Source organism: Etheostoma spectabile, unplaced genomic scaffold, assembly GCF_008692095.1.
Source record: "Etheostoma spectabile isolate EspeVRDwgs_2016 unplaced genomic scaffold, UIUC_Espe_1.0 scaffold00003889, whole genome shotgun sequence".
Classification (NCBI taxonomy): Eukaryota; Metazoa; Chordata; class Actinopteri; order Perciformes; family Percidae; genus Etheostoma; species Etheostoma spectabile.
The window spans coordinates 19,799-32,812 of record NW_022603087.1 but is presented as its reverse complement, the minus strand read 5'-3'; the positions used below and the strand labels follow the sequence as shown (position 1 = coordinate 32,812).

The window sequence follows — 13,014 nt, the reverse complement described above, 5'->3', positions numbered from 1 at the left end:
CTGGATCCTACTGAATCTCGTGATATAGGCCACGCCCATTTCCGCCTACACTTTTATGCGTGAAAAATCGCGATTTATCAAAAACCTACTTTTTCTATCTCCTCCGAGACCGTGCAATGGATCTGCACGAAACTTGGCACATAGCATCTCCAGACCGACCTGACACAAAGTTGTATAAAGAATTTTTATAGGATAAAAATTGCGCGTGTTACACGCAAACAAATTTGTGTAGCTAGCTATGGAAACATTTCCTTTGCCATATCTCGGCCAAAATAAATGCTATCAAAGCCAAACTTTAGAATATTACTTGCTATGACCCCCTGAGGCTCTGTACCAAATTTGACGAACATTGGCCGCTAGGGGGCGCCACAAATACAAAAATGTGTGTTTTTCATGAACAAACTTTGCCATATCTCGGCCAAAATACGTGGTATCGACACCAAACTTGGGGTGATTGTTTGGCATGCCGCACGGAAGCTTCATACATAATTTGGTAACGATGGGCCATTAGGGGGCGCTATAATCGACGTTTGATGATTTTGTGGACAAAGTCAATGCGTTTAAATGGGGAATTTGCAATTGCAATATCTCTGCCACAGTAAATGCTATCAAAACCAAACCGGCAATGATTGTTTCACCCACCGCCCGGAGGCTCACTGCCAAATTTGGTAGACAGGCCCTCCGGGGGCGCTTTAATCAACATAGAACAATTCCCCGGGTCGCTGGGGACGACTGGCGCGGGGAGGCTTGGACCCCGTTGAAACTGCGTGCAGTTCTAGTATTTATTTTCTTTCCATTATTCTTCTCCACATAAAAGTGGTGCTGCAGCCTAAACCGTACATGGTGGCGACGCGCCATTTTCAGGACTGGTCCGAAAGTCCGCAAGGACCTCAGCCAAAAAAATCCATCCACTTCTACCACTAGGTGGCGCTACAGCAGAGAAAAAACATGTTTGGCCCTCTAACTCCAAAACCGTACATCGGATATTAAAAAACCTTACATCCACGCGTTCCCTGGATCCTAATGAATCTCGTGATATAGGCCACGCCCATTTCCGCCTAGACTTTTATGCGTGAAAAATGGCGATTTATCAAAAACCTACTTTTTCTATCTCCTCCTAGACCGTGCAATGGATCTGCACGAAACTTGGCACATAGCATCTCCAGACCCACCTGACAAAAGTTTGCATAAAGATTTTTTATAGGATAAAAATTGCGCGTGTTACACGCAAACAAATTTGTGTAGCTAGCTATGGAAACATTTCCTTTGCCATATCTCGGCCAAAATAAATGCTATCAAAGCCAAACTTTACAGTATTACTTGCTATGACCCCCTGAGGATCTGTAACAAATCTGACGAACATTGGCCACTAGGGGGCGCTACAAATACAAAAAATATTGTTTTTCATGAACGTACTTTGCCATATCCCGGCCAAAATAAATGCTATCAAAGCCAAACTTTACAGTATTACTTGCTATGACCCCCTGAGGATCTGTAACAAATCTGACGAACATTGGCCACTAGGGGGCGCTACAAATACAAACAAGTGTGTTTTTCAAGAACGTACTTTGCCATATCTCGGCCAAAATACGTGGTATCAACACCAAACTTGGGGTGATTGTTTGGCATGCCGCACGGAAGCTTCATACGTAATTTGGTAACGATGGGCCATTAGGGGGCGCTATAATCGACGTTTGATGATTTTGTGGACAAAGTCAATGCGTTTAAATGGGGAATTTGCAATTGCAATATCTCTGCCACAGTAAATGCTATCAAAACCAAACCGGCAATGATTGTTTCGCCCACCGCCCGGAGGCTCACTGCCAAATTTGGTAGACAGGCCCTCCGGGGGCGCTTTAATCAACATAGAACAATTCCCCGGGTCGCTGGGGACGACTGGCGCGGGGAGGCTTGGACCCCGTTGAAACTGCGTGCAGTTCTAGTTATTTTTCTTCTCCGCGTAAACCTGGTGCTGCAGCCTAAACCGTACATGGTGGCGACGCGCCACTTTCAGGACTGGTCCCAAACTCCGCAAAGACCTTAGCCAAAAAATTTGACCCACTTCCACCACTAGGTGGCGCTATACAAGGACAAAACGCGTTTGGCTTTATAACTCGCAAACCGTACATCGGAAATTTAAAAACCTTACATCCACGCGTTCCCTGGATCCTACTGAATCTCGTGATATAGGCCACGCCCATTTCCGCCTACACTTTTATGCGTGAAAAATCGCGATTTATCAAAAACCTACTTTTTCTATCTCCTCCGAGACCGTGCAATGGATCTGCACGAAACTTGGCACATAGCATCTCCAGACCAACCTGACACAAAGTTGTATAAAGAATTTTTATAGGATAAAAATTGCGCGTGTTACACGCAAACAAATTTGTGTAGCTAGCTATGGAAACATTTCCTTTGCCATATCTCGGCCAAAATAAATGCTATCAAAGCCAAACTTTAGAATATTACTTGCTATGAACCCGTGAGGCTCTGTACCAAATTTGACGAACATTGGCCGCTAGGGGGCGCCACAAATACAAAAAAGTGTGTTTTTCACGAACGTACTTTGCCATATCTCGGCCAAAATACGTGGTATCAACACCAAACTTGGGGTGATTGTTTGGCATGCCGCACGGAAGCTTCATACCAAATTTGGTAACGATGGGCCACTTGGGGGCGCTATAATCGACGTTTGTTGGTTTTGTGGACAAAGTCAATGCATTTAAATGGAAAATTTGCATTTGCAATATCTCTGCCAAAATACGTGGTATCAACACCAAACTTGGGGTGATTGTTTGGCATGCCGCACGGAAGCTTCATACCAAATTTGGTAACGATGGGCCACTAGGGGGCGCTATAATCGACGTTTGTTGGTTTTGTGGACAAAGTCAATGCATTTAAATGGAAAATTTGCATTTGCAATATCTCTGCCACAGTACAGGCCACGCCCATTTCCGCCTAGACTTTTATGCGTGAAAAATTGCGATTTATGGAAAACCAACTTTTCCGAACTCCTCCGAGACCGTGCAATGGATAAGCACGAAACTTGGCACATAGCATCTCCAGACCAACCTGACACAAAGTTATATAAAGGTTTTTTATAGAATAAAAACTGCGCGTATTACGCGCAAACAATTTTTTTTAGCTAGCTATGAAAACATTGTCTTTGCCATATCTCGGCCAAAATAAATGCTATCGAAGCCAAACTTTCCAGTATCCTTTCGTATGACCCTTTGATGCTCTAAAACAAATTTCACGAACATTGGCCACTAGGGGGCGCTACAAATACAAAAAAGTGTATTTCTCATGAACCGCTCGTCCGAATTTTACAAAATTTGACGGATAGCATCTAGGCCCACTCCTGAGGCGGTCCTCGCAGTGGGGTAGTGATTGGCGCGCGTGGGCGTGGCCTATGGGCCAATGTCTGGATTAACCACTTCCACTAAAGTTAATTACTTGAAATTAACAGGATAGATGTACAGTGGGTAGTTCACCAGACCTATTAAATATTACACATGTGACCAGTAGGTGGCGCTATAATGACGTCAAACGTGTCACACATTTAAAAATATTGATGTCCACGTGTTCACTACATCAAGCTGACTGACATGATATAGGCCACGCCAAATTCTGTTCAAAATTATTTTTTTAATATTGCGACAAATGCAAAACCAACTTTTTCCATCTCATCCTAGGCCGTGTGACAGATCTGCACGAAACCTGGTGTGTAGCATCTCCAGATGGCCATGACAACATGTTGTATAAAGAATTTTGCTACGTAATTGTGTGCGCATTTGACAACCAAGCCAAGTTTCTGTAGTAAGCTACCAAACACATTTCATATTTTGTATTGCTTACATGTTTGTAAATGGTTTGTGTAGAACAGTTGTTTCCAGTTTGTGGCAGTAGTTGGAAAGAAATAATACTGACAGTAATAATAAGTGCTTTCATGTAAATATCAAAATAATGAGCAGGACACCGCAGGGAATCGAACCCTGCCCCAGTAAACCACGAGTACCATTATCGGTGCCTTTCATTAGCAACAACATTTAAGTAGCAGTATTTATGTACTATATTTGCTTCTTCAAAAATGTTGGTAAATATATAATGTGCAGTTTTGAATAAGTGCTAAATATGACCTACATTTTTGTAAATATGTTTTAGTTAAACATTCGGTTGTAATGCAGTAAAATAAACTTCATTCATTTCATCAACGAATTTATTTTGCCCAGCAACAACTACTAATAGTGAAGTTTTATTTCATACAATGCCTCTATGACAGAAATGCTCCCTCCTTAAGTGCATAACTAGTGAACTCATGAATGAAAAAGCTCATAATCTCATTGTAAAAGCCTCCCCCCCCCGCCCCCCAAACAGCAAGGGAGTGAAGGCAAAACATTTCCAATGAAGAGCAAAGTGCAGAGACTGTAGATTATCGGATGTGCACTTGAAATACTTAATATTCAGTTATTCAAATGCAATTATTCAAAATTAGCAATTAAAAAAAAACAAAAAAAAAAAACAATTTCAATGGCACATATTTCTGCCCATACATGAAGTGTAATTTTGTTCATTTATTGCTTACATATTACATCTTTGTAAATAGTTTATATTTAGACCCTTCTTTGATGTCTGTGGCAATTGTTAGGGAGAAATAATAAGTGCTTTCATGTAAATGTCAAAACAATGAGCAGGACACTGCAGGGAATCGAACCCCGCCCCAGTAAACCAGGAGTACCATTACCAGTGCCTTTTGCTTTTTTTGACGCAACAGGAAAGATAAAGCAAAACCTGCATTAGCAACAGCATTTAAGTAGTAGGATTTATGTACTATATTTTGGTTTCTCTTTGATAAATATATATTGTTTTGAAAAAGTGTTAAATATGAGCTACATTTTTATTAATATACGTTTAATTAAACATGCTGTTGTAATGCAGTAAAGAAACCTAATTTCATTAACAGGAATGTATGGATTTATTTTGGCCAGCAAAAATTACTTAAGACTGAAGTTCTATTTCATGCAATGCATTGCCCCTTTGGCAGAAATGTTTCCTCATGAAGTGCTACTACTGAACTCATAATTAAAAGAGCTCGTAACCCCCCCTTACAGTAATACAGACCATCAACTCTCAGCGATGAATTTAAGTAGATAGAAAACCCAAACAAATGCATTCATGATAACTGTAGTATGTGGATATTATCTCTACATTTACTGTTTCAGGATCTATGTCTCTAATGTAAATGTGATCAATTGCTGTCCCTTTCTCTGTTGTAGGTGAAGTAATCATCTGCTTGTAACCTTGATGGGTCATTAAGGTTGTTATAGATTTCGAAAGTAGTACATCATCATTAAAGTCCCCCATGATTATTTTACCACCTGATAGATCATTGAAACTGTTGACTACAGCCTCAAGATTTCTTTTAAAATGACCAATTTTGTATGATGGTGGTCTGTACAGTACCATGTAATTATGGTTCATAGACTGAACATTAAACATTATAGCTTCCAACTCACTACATTGTACATCAACAGGGTTACAGATGATGTGGTTTTTGTGATAGAAGCCCACACCACCATGTTGTTCATGCTTTAACCTAGAAAAAGGTGTTAGGTTACTGTAAGATTGAGATCTAGCCTTGTGATGAAATGTCCATCCTAGCAACTCAATGTTAGTCTGTGATGCTTCGTGTTGCAACCATGTTTCTGTTAGACAAATTACATCTGCATCCAAAACTCTTTGATCTTGTTTTAGGTCATTAATATGAACATCTAGACCTTGAATGTTGTGTAAACAGATTTTCAGAGAAAAAGCTTGTCTTGGTAATTGAGACTTAATGAATGGTTCCATGGCATCTAATTGTTCATCTATGTCAGATTTTGCATAGATAGCAGTGGCTTTAAAATCTTGAATGATTAGGTTTTCTACTGATGTTACACGGCTCAGAGCTACATAGGCTTGGCCAGCAGAGAAAATCTTTTTGAAAGAAACCACAGCTTTGTCCAAAGTTAAGCCTTGGACTTTATGGATAGTACAGGCCCAAGCCAGGCGTAGTGGGAACTGCCGTCTAACTCCACCACTGTTTGTTACTTTGTCTTCATCAAGTACAATTGGTGTTGCATTTTCAAGTCCAGGTTCTGAACATGGAAATTTAGCCCTTAAATTACTGCCGATCCCTTTGTCATCAAAATTAACATAGATTGTTTTGGGGGCTGTAGCATTTTCATCAAATTTTAAAAGACAAACTGTACCAACAACTCCATTAACAAGCCCATCTGAAATATCTATATTTTTAATTAGCATGACTCTAGCATTAGTACCAACACTAAACAATTTTTTCAAGTAGGTTTTTTGATCAAAGGTGTGTGTGGTACTTTTTGTTGCAAAACGACCCGTTTGAGGATTTTTTTCAAAGTCTTGAGCTTTGATTTGGACTATATCAGTACACACTTTATGCAGCATATTGAAGTTATGCATATCTACCTGAGAGTTTGTTGCAAAGATGTGAAGGTCCTCTGTGTTTTCATCCAAGCCAGTCTCACACCGTTTTAACAACTTTTCATCCTGTTCATTAAGTTTTTCTCCTTTCTTGTGTTTTCTGATGCGATTGAGTGTTATAGCGAATTCTTGATTTTTTTGCCGGACTATTTCCTTTAACTCAACATGTTGAAACGTATCCTGCCACAGATTCATCCCTGCTTGTTCTGAGTAAAGAGGTCTTCCTTTAACAGGGGGGAGTTGAAAGAAATCACCAACAGCTATCACTGACACATTGCCAAAGGGAGAATAGTCACCACATTGTTTAATTTGCCGAAGTCTTCCATGAATGTATGTCAGCAGTTTGTGATCAACCATAGAAATTTCATCTATCACTAATATCTGTAAATCTTTCAAACTGGCTCTTAAAGTGTTTACTTTTTCCTCTTTTAGAGGTTGATAGGGTAATGACATATTATTACCTATAGAAAAGCTGTGGTGTATTGTAGTAGCATTAATGTTATAAGCAGCTACACCAGTAGGGGCAGTTAGTAAAACATGAACATCATCTGGATAATTAGACATTCTTGCTAACAATCTGCATGACTCATAATAGATGGCTTTAATCAAATGAGATTTCCCTGTACCTGCTCCACCAGAAATAAAAACATGAAATGGTTTAGGATTTTGCCCATTTACCTTCTTTAGGCACCACTGTCGTATTTCATAAAACACCTGAGTCTGCAAATCATTTAATGAACGCAATATAGATTGAGCTTCAGTATGACTAATTTTTTGTTTTTGAAATTCCATTGACACAAGTGGCCGGTCTTCCGGTTGTAGATCTGGAATAACATCTCTTTCTGTTGGACACTCAGGCTCGTTAAGTTTTTTTTCCTCTAGACATTCTAAACGCTCAGATTCAGTTTCAGGACATAGAGCAGCCCATGCATCTTCTAGAAATCCACTGCTTTCTATCATTTCTTCACACTCTGCTAATTTTTCTGCCTCAATTTCAAATTTAGACCTGTTCATATCTACCACCTCTTTTACAGCTATAACTTCACCATTACAGTTCAGGATGGAGCCTGCATTATAAAACTCTTCAAACCTATTAAATGGTGAAGGTTTCAACTCTTCAACAGTATAATGTGGCAAGAACAGTTGAAGTAAACTTTGGTAGTGCTTCTCCGGATGCTTTGTTGGTGAAAACCGAGCATATCTCACGACAGCCATGCCTGTCCTGGTCCTCTTTTTAACAAAGCCACACTTATCATCTAATGTTATTACACCTCTTGTAGAGATTTCATTTTTATAAACTGTCCTGTATTCTGATGCAAAAGTAGCCAAACACATGTCTTTAAAGTCAGCCGTTTTAGGTCTACACTTATAACGATCAGTAGTGCTAGTCATCCATATTTGGCCAGATTGTATGTCTTCATTTTCTGCTCTCTTCTGAATAACACTAAGAGGAAGACTCATTCTGACAATGTTGTCTCCAGTAGGCACAAATACTACTTTTCTAGTACTTTCCCTTAATTTCATATTTGTGAGTCGATACACACTTTCCTGAGCCGAAACTTCTCGATTATGTAGAAACACACTACCCAACTTGTTAAGAGCCTGTTTTGCGTCTAAATTTCCTTCATTTTTAATTTCATTTTGTGCATGTGAAAGCAACCTTCCCATGTCCCTTTCTGGTTTAGAGACATATGATACAATATAAACGCAACAGGAATATGGACAACAAACAAACTGAATGTCCATATTGGCATTCCAGCCACGCAGAAGGTGTCTATTGTACTGATTTACCCAAACCTCACTAATGTTTCTTCTATGCACAACACAGGTTTTCTTGCAAGTTAACTGATGAGCCTTTTCAAAGATTTCCTGATTGATTCCAATTGAATCAAACAAAGCATCAACACTGTCATATGTTGCTTCTTCATTTAAAAGGGCTAGTTTGACTTTCTCCATAACATCTTTTGCTAGTTTCAGCCGCTGCTCTGCACTAAGTTGATCAGGTTGCTTTTGCTGTGGCTCTTCATTTGGTTCATTTTGTTCCTTTTGCTCTGGCTCTTCATTTGGTTCATTTTGTTGCTGCTTTTCTTCTACTTTACAAATAAATGTGTTATTGCTTGGAGGTCGTGGAAAATTAAACCTACATGGTGTGCCCTTCTTTTTACAACTCTTTGTGTGTTTTTTACTGTGCACCTGAACAGCCGAAACAACCTCATGCATAGGGTCACTTTCAGGAGGAAGGTCACATGTAACATATCGGTCAATATAATCAGCAACCTCTTGATCTGTGTTTTTTCCTATCTGGGGGGCATTCTCCACCCAGAACAGACAATGTACGTGAGGGGATCCACGTTGCTGAAACTCAACTCGATAAAAATAGTCAATTATCTTGCCTATTGGTTCAGCAGGAGACATGATTACTTCTTTTAAAAAGCAACGAAACCTATAATCAAACATCCTTGCTGCTGTCACAGGATTATTTTTTAATAGACCACATTTTTGCGACCAGTCCAAGTCATTTACATTGCCATTTATATTTTCCATTTGCATAAATATTTCCATCAACTCTGTCCATCGTAAATCAGCAGACGAGAAAGAACAAAACCAAGTAGGAATACCAAGCTGTCTGACCATAGCAAACAAATCTTTCTGTACACCCTGCCAAAAGACAGGTGTACCTCTGATAGGCTTTAAAAACTTGTACCCCATGTCATAATTTAACAGATTTTTAACAAAATCTGTATCTCCAAGCATAGATGAGGTAATTTCTTTGTTTTCCCCACCATGGTAGCCTTTTCTCAATGCTATTGATACTTTGGAAACAATTTGAGAAACATCACAATAAGTTTGTCCATAAAAGATATAGTCTACATTTCTGCTAAATCTACTATCAGCATTAAGAATTCTATTATTGAAATATCTGGATGGTGTTATCTTATACTGTCTGATGTCATGAAATGTTCCCGTTCCCAAAGGAAATAGAACTGGAAAACACTTTGCCTCATTAGTTATGTCTGTTAGTAATCTTACAGGATTGTTCCCCTCTGCTGGTGCTACTGAAAATATACTGTTAAAGTGTTGATCCAATACTTCCTGTCCTATATCAACTGGCTGCAAACATGTATCCAAATGCATCCCATGCTGCTGTCTGTCATTTATATGTTCTTCTTCTTCTTCTTCAACAACATCTACAACTGCATCACATTTATCTTTTTCCTCATTCATGTCTTTTTCCAGGGATTTTTCCAATTCTCATTAATTTGCACATCTTGATAAAATTTGTTGTGTTTTTTTAAGTGTTTTAAAGCGCGTTGAATTTTATTTGTGTGGACATACTGATACTTATAATGGCCTTTGTAGGAAAGTTTTCGCTTTAATTTAACTCTAATCATAAGATCGTCATTTTCTGATCTAGGAAGAACATTACTAATATCACTGTTAGAAGGGACACAGGTAACGGGACCGTGGACTCCATTCTGTGACCCCTTTGGTAAAGCTAATATTTTCATGAATGGTATATTCTGTGCAATTAAATGCCCTTCTAGTGGATTCAGTTTTTCAAGAGCTTCTGGTATAGGATCCAGTTGCATATTATTAGTTACACTCTCCTCCGGCACTTTACCACTACGTATTTTATTTTGACATGTACGACAAATCCACCTTTTGGTTAAATGTTTAGAAGTGCAGTTTGTGTCACATAAATTTGTACATTTATGAAGATATGTCGAAGTTATGCATTTATGTGCTACTGATGCCACTAAAGAACCCTTATTAACATATTCATCTTTTTTACATTGACTTACCTGATGTTGAAATAATAATCTATGACAAACACAACAAACAAATTGTGGGCCATGTCTTATCTTTTCTTTAAACTGCTCAATTACAAAATCAATGTCATGACTTTCAAGTAATTGCTTAGCTTTTTTTGCTTTATTTTTCTGAATGACCTTTTGTTTAACCTCAGGTCTAGTTGCATAGTTAGTTTTCTTTCTCTCTAAAATCTTTGTTTTAACCTCAGGTCTAGTTGCATAGTTAGTTTTCTTTCTCTCTAAAATCTTTTGTTTGACCTCAGGTCTAGTTGCATAGATAATTTTGTTACTCAGTAAGAGCTTTTGTTTAACTTCAGGTCTAGTTTCATAGATAATTTTGTTTCTCAGTAGCAGCTTTTGTTTAAATTCAGGTTTAGCATAGTTAGCTTTGTTTCTCAGTAAGATATTTTGTTTAAATTCAGGTTTAGCATAGTTAGCTTTGTTTCTCAGTAAGATATTTTGTTTAACCTCAGGTTTAGACGCATAGATAACACTTGCTTTTTGTTTACTTTCTTTGTACTCTATGTCACTAGCATACCTCTGTTGTCCTTTCAATTTTTTCCCTTGCTTATATTCACTGTCTTCAGCATATCTCTGTCTCTTTTTCTTATTTTGGCTTTCATTACTAATATTACGTGCTGAAAATAAATCACTCTTTGCCTCAGAGTGATGATTTTCACAAAGGGTACTTACACTATAACACACACTATTGATATCCTTCACACAAGTAACTGGCTCATAATGACATTCGTTGCAGTGTTTAAGGTAAATCCCCTTGTTTTCAGTTTTCTCACTCCTGGACCTAAACTTTAACCACTTGTACTGACTGTATGTGTAGATATCTACCTCGAAAAAATCAGCTGCCGCTTGAATTTCAACTTCAGTAGCCCAAACACCAACAGAATTTATTTTAGATTGTGTAACATACTGCTCTACAGATGTATACTCCTGCCTGAGAATGTCACAGTACACATCAGGATTTTGTTTAATATTTTTTACTATAGCCCGACGAATAGCGAAATGATATCTTTGAACGCCACTAAAAACATGGGACAGAGCACCAAAGAAACAATTACCATCTGACTTAATGTCAGTGGTTGTACAAGGTACAGGCTGCTCCAATTCCTTGCTATTTAAAACAACATCCTCATGAGGTAAACTTGGAACAATATCAAGTTTGTTGCAGATCCTCCTCTTATCAGTTAATGTCAAAGACTTAAATGTTACTTGAGGGGCACTTGTTTCAGACACTAAACAAATACTTGGCTCATCAGTACTTGTTGCTGCTATATTCTCCAACTCAAGATCAATAGACTTTCATTTACCGACACCTGGTCACAAACCACTGTGTCCACTAAGTCACTAGCAACATATTCAACATCTACAACAGACAATGCTCCTGACTCAAGATCAATAACACTTTCATCTGACACTTGGTCACACACCTCAGAATCACTATCTACTCGCTGGCCACTAACTGGACTGACTGCATCAACTAAAACAGCTTTAACACCAGTGACTTCAAAAGACTTGTCAGCCACAAGATCGTCCCGATAGAGGGAATGAACAAGGTTAGTGACATGACTAAATGCCATCAACAAAGTGTCGTAGCAGGCTACAATGCTAGTACCATGAAGCTCCAAACCACCATCGTTGCCTCTTGCATGCGGATCAAACACAGCATACCTTGACCCCAACTTAAACACAGCACATGTGTTCCTTCTAATAGTTAGCAGACAGGCGTCTGCCCCAATCATTGCCCTCTGTAAAGCAACATCTAGAGGCATGGCTATATCTTGGACAGTAGGATCATACATCTCTAAGCCAATTACTCCAGCGCATGGTGTTAAAAACTCTAAACTAACCTTCCTATTGTTCCACTCAAGCTCCCTGGGTAATTCATCAACCAAAACATAACCACTGCCGTGAGCGTCACCGATCATATTTTGTTGCTTCATGAAAGTGTACAACTCATCACCATGCACCAAAATGTCATTTATGTCCTCTGTTGTCCAGGTCAAGACACTCTTTAAAACATTTGTAACGATTGCTGTGATACTATTCGTTACACACTGCTTATTCCCATTAGTATGAAAACGTGTGTGACCCTGATGAAAAGACCCCCTAGTGAAAGAATGGACACTGTCAAGACTCACATGTTCCCCGTGGTCAGGAGGAAGCACATGGTCCCCATGGTCAGGAGGAGTAGGAGTAGCAGCAGCAGGGGAGATAACATTCACAGGTCCCGCTGTCATCTCACGTATTCCACGAGACTGCCAAATAGACAATAAATTCAAGTCAGATTAGTCATATTATAACTATAATAACAATATGATTATAACAATTATCAATGCAAATGTGAACATTTCCCTGTACTTCCAACCAAACATGTTAGACTAAATCAATGGTAAAATAATAAGTAAACATATTTTAGGATTAGATCCGTTTTATGGACCATCAACATTGCAGGCCAAATAGAATGCTGTACCCACCTTCTTGATGTAACCCAGTGGATGCTTTGCGGCCACACTTGCATAACATGACCTGGGAGATGCCACTGATGCCGCATCCTCCTCAAATAAGAACAAAAAGCACAGTTATACACTTACTCCAACCGGATAAATAACATAATATACAAATAATATCTCTCTCTCCTACCTGTTGTACATGGTCTTCCTTCTTTGTCCACTGCAGCAATGCTACT

General features: G+C 38.9%; 1 long non-coding RNA gene across 1 annotated transcript; it reads right to left on the bottom strand.

Moving 5' to 3' along the window:
* Window positions 1-11,330: 11,330 nt before the first annotated feature.
* Window positions 11,331-12,462, bottom strand: LOC116676870 (uncharacterized). Its single transcript, XR_004328841.1, has 2 exons — window positions 11,756-12,462; window positions 11,331-11,655 (listed from the first exon to the last, which is right to left on the bottom strand). It is a non-coding gene; the product is annotated as an uncharacterized LOC116676870 (long non-coding RNA).
* Window positions 12,463-13,014: the final 552 nt, after the last annotated feature.